Below are 17,451 nucleotides of genomic sequence, written 5' to 3'. Positions count from 1 at the left end.
TAAACCTATGCCCTCTCTTGCTAGCCATTTCAGCCCTGGGAAAAAGCCTCAGACTATTCACGTGATCAATGCCTCTCATTATCTCCTACACCTCTATCAGGTCACCTCTCATCCTCCGTCACTACAAGGAAAAAAGGCCGAGTTCACTCAACCTATTCTCATAAGGCATGCTCCCCTGTCGAGGCAAAATCCTTGTAAATCTCCTCTGCACCCTATCTATGGCCCACCTGTTGTTGTGGGGGATGGCCACAAGAGTACTCTGCGATGGCTATTTAACCTCATTCCCCTTCCAGACTCTCACCCAGTTTCCTGCATCCTGCACCTTGGGTGCAACTCACCTCTCTTTATCTCACACTCTCCGACTCCCGGGTGATACAGAATTCATCCATTTAAAGCCCCAACTCCTTAAAGTGGTGACACAACATGTGCACACTGAATTTTATATAAATAGGTACTCATTTTAACAGCTAGCAAATCACTGTCAGTAATAATTTTGATCTGCAGTCTCACACAATGTATGTAACAGGTCTGTAGCAGATAATGAAGGATTTTCTCACTGGAGCATTTGCACACTGTCCATATCTGATTTGCTTGCTAAATGATGCTATAAAAAGTCAGATTTTCAAATATCACTCCACTTCTTCCCACTTGCAAATTCTCCAGCAACTTTTGCATCACTACAATACACACAGGTAATACAAGTTTCTGTATTGTACACAAATATTTCCCCTGAACCCTCCCCCAGGTGACTGACGGTGGTGAACTCAGTGATGGCAATGCCAGTGAATATGAAGGGAAGGGCAGTAGTCTGTCTCATTGGAGTCTGGCACATTTGTGATGTGAAAGCTACTTGTTGCCCAGGGCAAAGGTGTTTGATATCATTATGTACCCAGAGAGAGTGGGACAAAACATGTTCTCACGGGTAGAAAAGTCCAGAACAGGAGGAGGTAGAACAAGCAACAGACACAAAATGCTGGAGGAACTCAGCAGGCCAGGCAGCATCTATGGAAAAGAGTACTAATGCTGAGTTCCTCCAGCAATTTGTGTGTGTTGCTTGGATTTCCAGCATCTGCAGATTTTCTCTTGTTTGTGACTGGAGGCAGAACAAAGGTGATTTTCTCAACAGCTGATGTAAAAGATTTTGTTCCCTTTCTCCGAGTTCCCGATCCTTGCATTTAGACAGCTGGAGCTCAGCTCTGTCTGAGAGATCCATCGGTTCCCATTCCCTCATCAGCCGGAAGCTCCCCGGGGCCCGTGTACGGATGGTGGGGCTGAGAGAGAGGGAAGAGAGCAGGACTGTCCCGGGATTGCGGGTCACGGAGTCCGGAGCTCACAGCAACTACCCGAAGTCGGTGTTGAAAACGCCCGCCCGGTGAGACCCCCAACCCGGAGATCCCTTCTTACCTCAACCGATCATCCGGGGCCTTTTGTGCACCGCGCGCTGGTGAGCTCGAGCTTGGTCGGTTTAACGGCTGGGCTACTAATCACGTGAGCAGCCCCTCCCCCACCGCTGTCAGCAGCGGAGTCACGCGCTGCGCTATTCCCATTGGTACGAAGCGATGTCAATCATTGCTTCCAGCCAATAGCGGAGGCGGACCTACCGAGAGGGCGTTCCCCCCGCTGACACCGTCTCCCGAACTTTCCGTCACGGCGGGACAACCGTCAAAGTAAATGTCCGCTTTCTGATTTATTTCCATTTCCCTCCGAGGGAAGTTGGGGCGTTTGTGAAGCGTCTCCTGCGGCCGGAGTCTGATGTGTCGCTGAGAGGTAGGAGGAGACCGCTCGGCCCGTCGGTTTGATGCCGGTTCCCCGGGGAGGGAGAGGGGGATTTTATTGAAAGGATGAAGACGGTGAGAGAGGGGGCGGACAGGATGTTTGTCCCGGTGGGGACAGGAGGGGCTCATCTGTGGAAATGTCTGAGCCCACGGTGGTGGCGATTCACCACATTGGGGGGCAAACACCGGCGGACTGTTGCCCTGCAAGCGGGGCCGATGGTCCGGGTAAAGTGACAATTATTTGTGTTTTGTTGAGACTGTACCTGGAATATGGTGTAAAATCCCGCTCCCCACACTAACACGGGTCATACAGACCAAAGAACAAACTGCCGGAGGAACTCAGTGGGTCGGGCAGCATCTGTGGAGGGAAATGGACCGTCAACATTTCGGGCCGAGACCCTCCCTCTGGACTGAGAGTGGACGGGAAATAGTCAGAGAAAAGAGGTGAGGGTTGGGGATGGGGCAAGAGCTGGGGAGTGAGAGGTGGATCCAGGTGAGGGGGAGGTGGGAAGGTGGAAATAGTGACGGGGGTGGGAGGTGAGTGGTTGGGGCAACACGGGGCTGCAGAAGATGGAAATTAATTCCATAGAGGATTAACAAAGAGGTTAGAGAGTATTTGTCATAGAGAGTGCAATGAAGATTCACCAGACTGATCCCTGGAGTGGTGGGGTCATCATATGAAGAAAGATCAAATGTGATAACCCTTTCATTTAGAGAATCGAGGACTGAGAGGTGAACACATTGAAATGCACAACATCATTACCGGTTGAACCAGGGATCCCAGTCTCTGAAAAAGGGGGTGGACTGTCCGGGACTGAGATGAGGGGAAATGTCTCCAATCCGAGGGTGGTGAATGTCTGTAAATCCCCACCACAGAGGCCGGTGAAGACTCAGTGATCGTCCTCACATAAAACAGAGGACGGCAGATGTGTGGAGACCAGAGGGATTGTTGAAATGAGGATCGGGCAGAAACATGTGGCTGAGATGGGAGAGCAGCCTTCATCTTGTTGATGGTTAGAGGGGCTGAATGGCCACCTCCTGCTGTTTCTCACTTGATGTTTCAGTGTTCCTGTCCAGTGTGGCTGGAGGAATGTGAATAGAAATTAGTGTTTATAAACATGGACAGATTTAAATGAAACCTGCACATTTGCGGTTTGGGTCTGAATTGTGTGTTGGATCAGGATGGGAATCGAGCCCATGACTCTGTGACCTGGGGGTGGAGGGAAAGGGACAGGGAAGATCTGGAGGAAGAAGTAAAAATGTATCTGGTGTAAATATGGAATAATGTGGGACATGTGGCAGATGGGTCTGGCAGCGTGTGAGGGGCGAGGAGCAGAGTCACCGGTTCAGGTGGGAGACCCTCCACCCATCACGCGATCCCATGTCCTGTTCACATTTTCCCGCAGATCTGCAGCATCTGCGGGTCACTGCTCTACGTGTACGTGTAGCTTCATCGTTCGCCCATTCAGACAAGGCAGTGAGATCTGGATCTGTCACGTCCTCTCATTGTGGGTGGACAATGTTTTTTCTGCAATATTTTCAGCATGTTTCCATATAACCACATAACAATTACAGCATGGAAACAGGCCATCTCGGCCCTTCTAGTCCATGTTGAATGTTTACTCTCACCTCGTCCCAGGCCTCAGACCATAACCACTGGGCTGAGGCCCGGGACTAGGCCTCATTCCAATGTTTTTACCAGCTGAAGTGCAGCCAATATTTCTGAATGTCTGACCCATTTATGTGAGAATTTGTCTTTTCTACTTATCTGAGCTTCTCGTAAATGTGTACGGTTTAGTTCAGCTTCACTCCAGAATTTCCAAAGCAACAACCCAGTCAGTCAAATAGTTCCACACAATTAAAATAGTTTACAGTATTACATTTTTAAAATGTTTATGTTGTACTACTTATATAATTTAACTATTTAATATATATATTCTTATTTTAAACCACAATGGTTAAAATCTATTGTTATGAATTAGGTTCTATTGCTGCCGCAGAGACAACAAATTACATGATATCTGCCAGTGCTATTAAACCTATTCTGATAATTGGTCTGGGAGACCCACCACGGGTCACCTGATCCCAGTTACCACAGATCATAATGCGAGACTGAAGCCTTTTCTATTTATTTGCATTCCTCAGAAATGACAACAGTTAAGTTTCCTTCTGTGGTTCCAAAGCAGAAGCTCAGTCTGTCTAATATTTCCACACAATTAAAATGGGGAATTTGTTTATTCTTATCATGTACTGAGCTACAGTGAAAATCTTGCCTGACGTACCATCCACACAGATCGATACATTGAGCTGATATACGACAAAACAATAACTGTAACAAAGCATTATGGCTGCAGAGAAAGTGCAGAGCAGATAGACATATGGGGCAGGGTCACGTCGAGTTACATTGTGAGGTCGAGTCCATTTTATTGGACTGGAGACCATTCATTTGGCTGACAACCGCAGACAGGAAGCTGTCCATGAGCCTGGTGGTACGCTCTTTAAGGCTTTTGTATCTCTTCCCTGATGGGGGATTGGGTTTGCAGCAATAATGTCCAAAGTTGTGGGCATCTTTGAGTACACGGCCTGCTTTCCCAAGGCAGGGGAAGTGTAGGCAGAGTCCATAGAGAGGAGGCTTGTTTCTATGATGTTTCCAGATGAGACCAAAGTTCTCTGCAGTTCCTTGCAGTCATGGGCAGAGCTTTAGCCATACGAAGGCGTGAAGTATTGACAAGAAGCTCAGAGACCTCGGCCTTCACCCTGCCTTGTGCAGCTGGATCCTGGACTTCCAGTCAGATGGCCAGCAGGTGGTAAGAATGGGCTCCATCACCTCTGTCTCTCTGACCCTCAGCACACATGCCCCACAGGGTTGTCTCCTTGGCCCCCTCCTTTACTCTCTGTGCACCCATGACTGTGTCGCCACCCACAGCTCCAATCTGTTAATTAAATTTGCTGACGACACTACATTGATTGGCCTCATCCCAAATAATAACTTTCAATCGATCAAATGCTTCCTGACAAGGCTCGGTCCAAATAAACCCCAAAACTTTACCACAAGATGAGTAATTAGGTAACATAACCCTTGTCCCAGGTAAAGATGGTATCCTCCACCATCGGCACACCTGTGCAGATTGCTGCTGCCTCTATATAAGACAGCTCTATGCAGCAGCTCTGTTTCAGACCCAGTGACTGTGGAGGAGAGAGACGTCAGATTATCATGACACTTCGGCAAAATACTAACTGGAAAGATGAATATGAATAAATTGACCTGAGATAATAAAACTGTGACATAGTGTGTTTCTTTTTTTCATACCTATTACTGCTGGGGATGAGTGTAAAATTGTGACTGTTGATTTATTGAGATGCGTGCACTCACCACAATAACAGAGGGGAATAATGTGTGTGGATGACCCTTTGAGTGTTTTACCGAGTGTGCCATGAGACGCCTGTAATCAGTGACGGGCCTTCGTCACACAGTCGGAATAGGAACTTCAGAAATTGCCTGGATTTTGCCTGCACAGGAGCCAACTTGCCTTGACCTACAACACAGCCAAGATAGATCACAGAGGCATGGCCAAATTCACTCTTAGCTAAGTCAACTGTAAGGTTGGCCCTGGAAAGCCTGTCAAACAGCTTTTCTACTACAGAGATATGCTCTTCCCAAGTGTCACTCCCTGTGACTAAGTCATCAATATAGGCATCTGTGTGTCCTAACCCTTGAATTACAGAATCAATCATTCTCTGGAATGTTCCTGGAGCATATTTCATTCCTAATGGTGAAACATTGTATTCATACAACCCAGAAGGTGTAACAAATGCAGAAATTTCTCTACCTCAGTCCGTCAATGGAACACACCAATACACTTTCACAGATCGATCTTTGTAAGAAATTACCTTTTCCAACCCTATCGATGCAATCATCCACCCTAGGGATAGGATAGGCATCTGTTTTTGTTACTGCATTCACCTTCCTATAATTAGTGCAAAATCTAACACTACCATCAGGTTTGGGCACAATAACACAGGATGAGCTCCAATCTGATGTTGAAGGCCTAATAATATCATTTTTCAGCATATATTCAATTTCCTGCTCAGCCAATCTACACTTTTCTACGTTCATGTGATATGGGTGTTGTTTAATCGGGTTGGCTTGACCAATATCTACGTCATGTACTGCGACCGTGGTTTGCTTGGGAACATCGGGAAATAAATCTTTAAACTTCAGAATTAATTCCTTCAGCTGATGTTGTTGCTTTGACTGCAGATGAGCCAACTTGTTGTCAATGTTTTCGAAAACAACCGAGTTCATTAGCCTAACCGGGACCATGTTTGGCTTCTGTAAAGTTTCAGATGAGTCAATTGTTTCATTCTCAGGGTTGCCAGATTGATATGTTTGACAACGCTCACCGATGGTGCCTGCTTGTCAGAATGAGGCTTTATCATATTGATGTGTACCACCTGTGTTAGTTTACGTCGGTCGTGTGTTTTAATACCATAATTCACATCATTAATTTGAGAGACTATTTCATACAGTCCATTGAATTTCGCTTGAAGTGGATCCGTCAACATTGGAGATAAGGCAAGCACATTATCCCCCACCTAGTATTTTCTTTTGTTTTGGTCCGCTTATCAAACAAACACCTCATTTTGTTTTGAGAAATCTTTAAGTTTTGTCTCGCTAGACGACAGGCTTGGTGTATTTTATTTTTGAACTTCAAAACATAGTCTAACAAGTTAACATGTACATCCCCCTCAATCCACTGTTCCTTTAACAAGGTCAAAGGTCCCCTCACTCTCTGACCAAATACAAGTTCAAATGGACTGAAGCCCAGTGACTCCTGTACCGACTCTCTTAAGCCTGATTTATACTTGTGCGGCAAGTGTACACCGTAGGCACTACGTACCCTACGCCGTACCCACGCCGTACCCTACGCCGTAGGGTGACGTGCACCTCCTCTAAAAAGTAACTCACACGTCGCGGCGACGCAGACTGCAACAACTGTGATTGGTCCACTTGGTAGCATCGCATTTCTGGTTGCTTTTCTCTGCCATGTCTGTACACTGATGCGAAATAAATGGTTGGAGACAATGAACCAAATCGTCAAATCTACCTGCCAACATGGGAAAATATTTGAAATGCATTTCCTCGTCCATGTCTCTCGCGGAGAAGCTCAACAGTGTCAGAGAAACCCCACGGCCAACTTGCGTTTTGGTGGTGAAGTGCAGAGTGATGCAGACACAACTACGCATGCTCGCTATGGCATAGGGCTAAGCAAAAATTAAATCAGGCCTATGGTGTGGGATATGGCGTATCTCGAACGCACAAGTATACATCAGCCTTTACAGTGAACAAAAGCAAATGTATTCCTTCATCCCAATTTTTTCCATTTTCAACACAGCATGTCTTAATCATTGTTTTGACAGTAGAATGAAATCTTTCTAAAACCCCTTGTGATTCCGGATGGTATGCAGACGATGTAATTTGTTCAGCTCCCAGTTCATAAACTACCTGCTGGAATAATCCAGATGTAAAATTACTTCCTTGATCAGACTGGATTTCTTTAGGCAAACCAAATAAAGTAAGAAACTTGTTAAGAGCCTTTGCCACAGTTTTAGCTTTAATATTTCTGAGAGGTATTGCCTCTGGGAATCTGGATGCAGTACACATAATAGTTAGCAAATACTGATGGACAGTTTTAGTCTTTGGCAATAGGTCAACACAATCCACTATAAATTTGGAAAAGGGTTCACCAAATGCAGGTATAGGCTGGAGTGGGGCCACTGGGGTGACCTGATTAGGTTTACCCACAACTTGACAAGTGTGACAGGTTCTGCTAAAGGTCAAAACATCTTTCCTCAAATTCGGCAAGTAAAATTCTTTCATAATCCTGTTTACAGTTTTATTCTCTCCGAAATGGCCACCTACGGGCAGACTGTGGGCCAAAGTTAAAATTTCAGTCCTATGAACTTTAGGAACTACAACTTGGCGAACAATTGCCCATTCCTCACTCGCAGGTATAGCAGGTGGCCTCCACTTCCTCATTAACACTCCATCCTTGAGATAATACCCTACTGGCATTTTCTTAATCTCATCATCTGAGAGAGATGTTTCTTATAAAGCTTCAATCTCAGGGTCTCGGTTCTGTTCTGCTATAAACTCCTTCCTTGACAGGGATAAATCTTTCTCATCAGACTTACTACTTGAATCCTGTTGAAACAATGAAGGCTGAAAGGTCCCTGACAAGTCATCATAACCTGAATCCTGGTCAACCTGATTTTGGCTACCTTGGGTATCAGAATCATGCTGCACAGAACCGTCTGCATTGGCAGACTTTTTAGCCATACTTCGAGTTACTGCGATAAATGTTAAAATCCATCTCTGAGTCGTCAGTGGTTGGCTTAGTTGTCAACTGCACTGCAGGAACAACTTTACCATCTGCCAAGTCATTCCCTAACAGCAAAGTAACATCTTCCACCTGTAAACTGGAGCATAATCCGATCTTTACAGGTCCCGAAACCAACCCTGACTGTAAAGTTACCTTGTGCAATGGAACAGAAACAATGCTGCCCCCAATACCTTTAATAAGATTTACCTCACCAATGTTAGTCTCACCACTAAACTTTAGAAGGCTGTCCAATATGAGTGACTGAGAAGCCCCAGTATCTCAAAGATTTTTCACTGGTACCAGGGTTGACCCTTCCATTACTAATACAAACCCATCTGACATAAAATGATGCAATCCCTACTTAACTCAGTCAGACCTCTCAGTCCTTAACTGAGCCTCAACAGAATGTTCAGAACCCTGTGGGTTTATAGGTGCTTCAACATACTGATCACAGGCATGTGGGACTGCCTCCTTTTCCTTTTTCTTCTTCAGGACAGAACAATTAGCCACCATATGACCAGCTTTTTTACAATAGTAACAAGGAAGACCAGAATATTTCTCCTTCAACTGCTTCCCTTCATCCTTAGTCTCGTCACTAGTCCCAGCTTTAATTTCTGGTTTACTCTGGTTATCCCTGCTACTCTTTTGGAAGCTCTTATTCTGGGTGAACTTAACGTTATGAGTTAAAGCAAACTTAACTGCTAATCTAGCAGCCTCCTGCAAACTGGCAGCATCCTTTTCATTTAAATACATCTTTATGTCATCAGGGACGCACATTTTGAATTCTTCAATTAAAACCAACTCTTTCAAGCTGTTAAAATCATCATTTACATTGTTATATCTGCACCACCGGTCAAAACACACAAACTTCTCATAAGCAAATTCCATATAAGTCCGGTTCACAGATTTCCTCAAATTTCTAAACTTTTGCCTGTATGCTTCTGGGACCAACTCGTAAGCTTTGAGCACAGCCTGTTTCACTATGTCATAATCAGCTGCTTCAACAACTGTCAAAGCAGAATAGGCTTGCTGAGCCTTCCCCTTAATGACACTTTGTAAGAGAATAGGCCAACCCTCTTTTCGCCACTTTAAAACCCTGAGCAAACTTCTCAAGATGCCTTGTCAAATGGAGGCACCAATTTAACTTCCCGACTGGCCTCAAACTTATCACCAGAGTCTAACGCTAGACCCCTTTGCTGCAATCTCTCTATCATTGCCAGCTCGAACAGCCTCTGTCTTTCTGCTTCCTCTCTGTTTTTCTGCGTCTTTAGCCTCAACCTGCCTCTGCCTTTCCACAGCCTCTATCTTTATTTTTTCTAACTTGTACGGGAGCTCAAGCTCACTAGGTTTACTTTCAGGAAACACCTCCAACTCCTGCACTTTAAACACACCCTCAGATACATAATACTCAGCTATTTTCCTCTGCATCTGTGACCTCCTCATTGTCGATTTCACCTTAGCAAGTTTTAACCTTTTAGCAATACTCAGCAACTCAATCCTTCTGGTGTCCTCTAACGCCTCAGAGGTTGGCGCTTCCAGACATCTATCAACATCCATTGCTGCGGATTTTCCATACACAAATAAATCAAAAGGGATTTCTCCAATGAAATCGATAATTAATCAATACGCCTCCAAATCTTTTCCTGTATTGGATGCAGGCCCCAATTTTGACCCCGTAACACTATAGAAATGAGTCAGCAGCAATAGACTACACCAAGAGTCTGTTTTTGATGTTAAATCCACTATCTTTATTAGTACCTACTAACAATACAGTAACTTAAGCAAGATAAACAAAAGTTAACAGTGTTATATGTATATATGTGGATAAATATAACTCCCAAACTATTGAGCTCAGGGGAAACAAGGCTTGGAGTCTTGAGATGGTGAACTATGAAAGTTCAGTTAAACCACAGAATAGTTGAGGAGAGAGAGATATTTGTAATCCAGGGTAAATATCGAGAAAAGGCAATAACGTTGAATTCCACAGCATCCATGGTGGTAAAACGAGGGAACAGTCGCTGTAGATTTTATCTGTCGTCGTTCCAAATTCACATACAAATTATCACCAGAAGTGACTTGTCACAAGAGGTATCGTCTTCAAGTGAATTTCCACACCACACCCAGGCAAGGGTTAACACATAAGTGGTCTTCACAGGATACCCCAAATCTGATCCACTCCTATGGATCAAACGAGATGACAATCACACATTCAATGTATGCTGAATCGATAATTAACCCACCCTTGTGGGCAGAGGAAAGTTCGAAACAGTGACCCTTGGCCAGTAGTTCCCTTGTTCCAAACCTTCCATTTTTCCTCCTTCATCTCCATCTGACTGAGTATCTGTGTCCTTGGTTAAAACTAAACAAGCTGTGAGCGATGTAAACAAGCTGCAAGTCAGACTGATTTCCCTTCTTAATCTCTCTCTCTCTCTCTCAAAATGATAATCCACAGCAAACGAAATCTAGGGAATCATAACAACAGCCACTCCTCATTGTGAACTGACTGGTGTGCCAGTAGGTGGGATGATTGAGTGAATCCTTTCCCACATTCTGAGCTGGTGAATGGCTTCTCCCCAGTATGAACTCGCTGATGACTCTGCAGGTTGGATGACTGAGTGAATCTCTTCCCACAGACTGAGCAGGTGAATGGCCTCTCCCCAGTGTGAACTCGCTGATGATTCTGTAGGGTAGATGACTGAGTGAATCTTTTCCCACAGGCTAAGCAGGTGAATGGCTTCTCCCCAGTGTGAACTCGCTGATGATTCTGTAGGGTGGATGAGTGAGTGAATCTCTTCCCACAGAATGAGCAGGTGAACGGCCTCTCCCCAGTGTGAACTCGCTGATGACTCTGCAGGAGGGACGACTGAGTAAATCTCTTCCCACAGACTGAGCAGGTGAATGGCTTCTCCCCAGTGTGACCTTGCTGATGTGCCTCTCGGTTGGATGACTCAGTAAATCTCTTCTCAGAGACTGAGCAGGTGAACAGCATCTCTCCAGTGTGAACTCGCTGGTGAGCCATTAGCTTAGACGAGCAAGTGAATCCCTTCCCACAGTCTGAACAGGTGAATGGCCACTCCCCACTGTGAACTGACTGGTGTACCAGCAGTTTGGATGACTGAGTGAATCCTTTCCCACATTCTAAGCAGGTGAATGGCTTCTCCCCAGTGTGAACTTGCTGATGACTCTGTAGGCTGGATGACTGAGTGAATCTCTTCCCACATTCTGAGCACGTGAACGGCTTCTCCCCAGTGTGAACTCGCTGATGATTCTGTAGGCTGGATGAATTAGTGAATCTCTTCCCACAGACTGAGCAGGTGAACGGCTTCTCCCCAGTGTGAACTCGCTGATGACTCTGTAGGTTGGATAACTGAGTAAATCCCTTCCCACATTCTGAACAGGTGAACGGCTTTTCCCCAGTGTGCACTCGCTGATGTTTCTGTAGGGTGGATTGATCAGTGAATGTCTTCCCACAGACTGAGCAGGTGAATGGCTTCTCCCCAGTGTGAACTCGCTGATGTCCCTGTAGGCTGGATGAATTAGTGAATCTCTTCCCACAAACTGAGCAGGTGAATGGCTACTCCCCAGTGTGAAGTCGCTGATGTGCCAGTAGGTTGGATGACCGAGTGAATCTCTTCCCACAGACTGAGCAGGTGAATGGCTTCTCCCCAGTGTGAACTCGCTGATGTCTCTGTAGGCTGGATGACTCAGTGAATCTCTTCCCACATTCTGAGCACGTGAACGGCTTTTCCCCAGTGTGAACTCGCTGATGTTTCTGTAGGGTGGATTGATCAGTGAACCTCTTCCCACAGACTGAGCAGGTGAATGGCTTCTCCCCAGTGTGAACTCGCTGATGTCCCTGTAGGCTGGATGAATTAGTGAATCTCTTCCCACAAACTGAGCAGGTGAATGGCTTCTCCCCAGTGTGAAGTCGCTGATGTGCCAGTAGGTTGGATGACCGAGTGAATCTCTTCCCACAGACTGAGCAGGTGAATGGCTTCTCCCCAGTGTGAACTCGCTGATGTCTCTGTAGGCTGGATGACTCAGTGAATCTCTTCCCACATTCTGAGCACGTGAACGGCTTTTCCCCAGTGTGAACTCGCTGATGTTTCTGTAGGGTGGATTGATCAGTGAACCTCTTCCCACAGACTGAGCAGGTGAATGGCTTCTCGCCAGTGTGAACGCGCTGATGACTCTGTAGGGTGGATGAATTAGTGAATCTCTTCCCACAGACTGAGCAGGTGAATGGCTTTTCCCCAGTGTGGACTCGCTGATGTCTCTGTAGGGTGGATGAATTAGCGAATCTCTTCCCACAGTCTGAGCAGGTGAATGGCTTCTCCCCAGTGTGAACTCACTGATGACTCTGTAGGCTGGATGACTGAGTGAATCTCTTCCCACATTCTGAGCACGTGAACGGCTTCTCCCCAGTGTGAACTCGCTGATGATTCTGTAGGCTGCATGAATTAGTGAATCTCTTCCCACAGATTGAGCAGGTGAACGGCTTCTCCCCAGTGTGAACTCGCTGATGACTCTGTAGGTTGGATAACTGAGTAAATCCCTTCCCACATTCTGAACAGGTGAACGGCTTCTCCCCAGTGTGAACTCGCTGATGATTCTGTAGGCTGGATGAATTAGTGAATCTCTTCCCACAGACTGAGCAGGTGAATGGCTTCTCCCCAGTGTGGACTCGCTGATGTCTCTGTAGGCTGGATGACTCAGTGAATCTCTTCCCACATTCTGAGCAGGTGAACGGCTTTTCCCCAGTGTGCACTCGCTGATGTTTCTGTAGGGTGGATTGATCAGTGAATCTCTTCCCACAGACTGAGCAGGTGAATGGCTTCTCCCCAGTGTGAAGTCGCTGATGTGCCAGTAGGTTGGATGACCGAGTGAATCTCTTCCCACAGACTGAGCAGGTGAATGGCTACTCCCCAGTGTGAACTCGCTGATGTCTCTGTAGGCTGGATGACTCAGTGAATCTCTTCCCACATTCTGAGCACGTGAACGGCTTTTCCCCAGTGTGAACTCGCTGATGTTTCTGTAGGGTGGATTGATCAGTGAACCTCTTCCCACAGACTGAGCAGGTGAATGGCTTCTCGCCAGTGTGAACTCGCCGATGTGCCAGTAGGTTGGATGACCGAGTGAATCCCTTCCCACAGACTGAGCAGGTGAACGGCTTCTCCCCAGTGTGAACTCGCTGATGACTCTGTAGGTTGGATAACTGAGTAAATCCCTTCCCACATTCTGAACAGGTGAACGGCTTCTCCCCAGTGTGAACTCGCTGATGATTCTGTAGGCTGGATGAATTAGTGAATCTCTTCCCACAGACTGAGCAGGTGAATGGCTTCTCCCCAGTGTGGACTCGCTGATGTCTCTGTAGGCTGGATGACTCAGTGAATCTCTTCCCACATTCTGAGCAGGTGAACGGCTTTTCCCCAGTGTGAACTCGCTGATGTTTCTGTAGGGTGGATTGATCAGTGAATCTCTTCCCACAGACTGAGCAGGTGAATGGCTTCTCCCCAGTGTGAACTCGCTGATGTCCCTGTAGGCTGGATGAATTAGTGAATCTCTTCCCACAAACTGAGCAGGTGAATGGCTTCTCCCCAGTGTGAAGTCGCTGATGTGCCAGTAGGTTGGATGACCGAGTGAATCTCTTCCCACAGACTGAGCAGGTGAATGGCTTCTCCCCAGTGTGAACTCGCTGATGTCTCTGTAGGCTGGATGACTCAGTGAATCTCTTCCCACATTCTGAGCACGTGAACGGCTTTTCCCCAGTGTGAACTCGCTGATGTTTCTGTAGGGTGGATGAATTAGTGAATCTCTTCCCACAGACTGAGCAGGTGAATGGCTTCTCCCCAGTGTGAAGTCGCTGATGTGCCAGTAGGTTGGATAACCGAGTGAATCCCTTCCCACAGACTGAGCAGGTGAATGGCTTCTCCCCAGTGTGACCTTGCTGATGTGCCACTAGGTTGGATGACTCAGTAAATCTCTTCTCAGAGACTGAGCAGGTGAACAGCATCTCTCCAGTGTGAACTCGCTGGTGAGCCATTAGCTTAGACGAGCAAGTGAATCCCTTCCCACAGTCTGAACAGGTGAATGGCCACTCCCCACTGTGAACTGACTGGTGTACCAGCAGTTTGGATGACTGAGTGAATCCTTTCCCACATTCTAAGCAGGTGAATGGCTTCTCCCCAGTGTGAACTCGCTGATGACTCTGTAGGCTGGATGACTGAGTGAATCTCTTCCCACATTCTGAGCACGTGAACGGCTTCTCCCCAGTGTGAACTCGCTGATGATTCTGTAGGCTGGATGAATTAGTGAATCTCTTCCCACAGACTGAGCAGGTGAACGGCTTCTCCCCAGTGTGAACTCGCTGATGACTCTGTAGGTTGGATAACTGAGTAAATCCCTTCCCACATTCTGAACAGATGAACGGCTTCTCCCCAGTGTGAACTCGCTGATGATTCTGTAGGCTGGATGAATTAGTGAATCTCTTCCCACAGACTGAGCAGGTGAATGGCTTCTCCCCAGTGTGGACTCGCTGATGTCTCTGTAGGCTGGATGACTCAGTGAATCTCTTCCCACATTCTGAGCAGGTGAACGGCTTTTCCCCAGTGTGAACTCGCTGATGTTTCTGTAGGGTGGATTGATCAGTGAATCTCTTCCCACAGACTGAGCAGGTGAATGGCTTCTCCCCAGTGTGAACTCGCTGATGTCCCTGTAGGCTGGATGAATTAGTGAATCTCTTCCCACAAACTGAGCAGGTGAATGGCTTCTCCCCAGTGTGAAGTCGCTGATGTGCCAGTCGGTTGGATGACCGAGTGAATCTCTTCCCACAGACTGAGCAGGTGAATGGCTTCTCCCCAGTGTGAACTCGCTGATGACTCTGTAGGCTGGATGACTGAGTGAATCTCTTCCCACATTCTGAGCACGTGAACGGCTTCTCCCCAGTGTGAACTCGCTGATGATTCTGTCGGTTGGATGAATTAGTGAATCTCTTCCCACAGACTGAGCAGGTGAACGGCTTCTCCCCAGTGTGAACTCGCTGATGACTCTGTAGGTTGGATAACTGAGTAAATCCCTTCCCACATTCTGAACAGGTGAACGGCTTCTCCCCAGTGTGAACTCGCTGATGATTCTGTAGGCTGGATGAATTAGTGAATCTCTTCCCACAGACTGAGCAGGCGAACGGCTTTTCCCCAGTGTGAACTCGCTGATGTTTCTGTAGGGTGGATTGATCAGTGAACCTCTTCCCACAGACTGAGCAGGTGAATGGCTTCTCGCCAGTGTGAACTCGCTGATGACTCTGTAGGGTGGATGAATTAGTGAATCTCTTCCCACAGACTGAGCAGGTGAATGGCTTCTCCCCAGTGTGGACTCGCTGATGTCTCTGTAGGGTGGATGAATTAGCGAACCTCTTCCCACAGTCTGAGCAGGTGAACGGCTTCTCCCTGGTGTGAACCCGCTGATGAGCCATTAGGTCAGATGACCGAGTGAATCCTTCCCCACAAATTCAGCAGATGACCAGCCTCTGCCCAGTGTGAACAGACTGGTGTGTCCACAGGTAGGATGACCGACTGAATCCCTTCTCACACACAGATCAGGTGAATGGCCTTGTCCAGTGTGAACTTGCTGATGTACCTTCAATTGATATAACCGAGTGAATCCACTCCCACTGTCTGAGCAGGTGAACGGCCTTTCCCCTGTGTAAAATGACGGGCATGCCAGTCGGTCAGATGACCAAGTGAATCCCTCCCCACAGTCTGAGCAGGAAGGATGGTCGATTGAATCCCTTGCTCCACTTCTCAAACATCTGGACAGAGACAGCAAAACTGGCGTGCCGTGTTTGAGATCCTAGGAGCTAAATTCCTTCTCGTTTTTAACCTGTAAAAAGATTTACAAAATCCATCAATGGGTTAGGACCAAATTTCAGATGAGATTACTTGAGTTGTCAAGGTTTGATCTGGTATCACACTGTTACAGCGAGGTTCAACCCAAGTTGGAGAGAGAAATCATCTTCTAACTGGGCACAGTGCTGCTATCTGGAATGGCCATCAATTCCTTGATGCTGTTCCTGTCTCTATAAGAATGGGGCATTTCTGCCGTCTCCAATTTGTTCCTTGGCTCAGTTTGACTCTCTCCATTGGTATTACTCCCTGTTCCTGCTGAGCAGTATGGGAGCCTGGCTCCACAGTAACTGAAACAGTATCAGGCAAATTGTCTTTCTTGTCATGCATCTGGGATTTTCTTTCATGTATTATTAACTTAAAAGTGCAACAGTTTTAATGCCATTTAAAAAAATCCTGCAGATCTGCACAGCTGTTAAAAGAACTTAGAGTGAATTTTTGTATTATTTCAGGTTCTTGTCACAGTCATCGAAAATTACAACACAGAAACAGGCCCTTTGGGCCATCTGGTTTGTGCTGAACTATTTAAACTGCCCACTCCCATACCCCTACCATCCAGGTACCTATGCAAACCTCTTAAATGTTGAAATTGAGCTCGCATGCACCACTTGTGCTGGCTGCTCATTCCAGATGCGGATGACCATCTGTGTGAAGAAGTTTCCTCTCATGTTCCCCTTAACGTTTCACCTTTTACCCGTAACCCATGGTCTCTGATTGTCGTCCCACCCCATCTCAGTGGTAAAAGCCAGCTTGCATTTACCCTATCTATACCCCTCATAATAGTGGTATACCTCCATCAAATCTCCCCTCAATCTTTTATGTTCCAAGGAATAAAGTCCTGACCTGTTCAATCTTTCCTAATAACCCAAGTCCTCCAGACCTGGCAACATTGTTGTGAATTTTCTCTAAACTCTTTCAACCTCTTTTACAATGTTCATGTAGGTAGGTGACCAAAGCTGTACACAATACTCCAAATTAGGCCTTACCAATGTCTTCTGCAAGTCAACATAACGTCTATCTATTGCTGTCAGTACTTTGGTTCATGAAGGCCAATGGGCCAAAATCTTTCTTTCCGTCACATCTATGACACCATTTTCAATAGACAATAGGTGCAGGAGTAGGCCATTTGGCCCTTCGAGCCCTTACCACCATTCACTGTGATCATGGCTGATCATCCACAATCAGTACCCCGTTCCTGCCTTCTCCCCATATCCCTTGACTCTGCTATCATTAAGAGATCTCTCTCTTTCTTGAAAGCATTCAGAGAATTGGCCTCCACTGCCTTCTGAGGCACAGCATTCCACAGATCCACAACTCTCTGGGTGAAAAAGTTTTTCCTCAACTCCATTCGAAATGACCTACCCCTTATTCTCAAATTGTGGCCTCTGGTTC

The 17,451-nt window shown here is 46.5% G+C and overlaps 1 pseudogene; it reads right to left on the bottom strand.

Annotated features, from left to right (window-relative positions):
* The window catches only part of LOC134341823 (zinc finger protein 850-like), a 30,654-nt pseudogene that overhangs the window by 7,639 nt on the left and 5,564 nt on the right, over window positions 1–17,451 (bottom strand).

The sequence above is a fragment of the Mobula hypostoma genome, unplaced genomic scaffold (genome assembly GCF_963921235.1).
Source record: "Mobula hypostoma unplaced genomic scaffold, sMobHyp1.1 scaffold_110, whole genome shotgun sequence".
Lineage (NCBI taxonomy): Eukaryota > Metazoa > Chordata > Chondrichthyes > Myliobatiformes > Myliobatidae > Mobula > Mobula hypostoma.
This window is presented reverse-complemented; position numbering and strand designations above follow the sequence as displayed.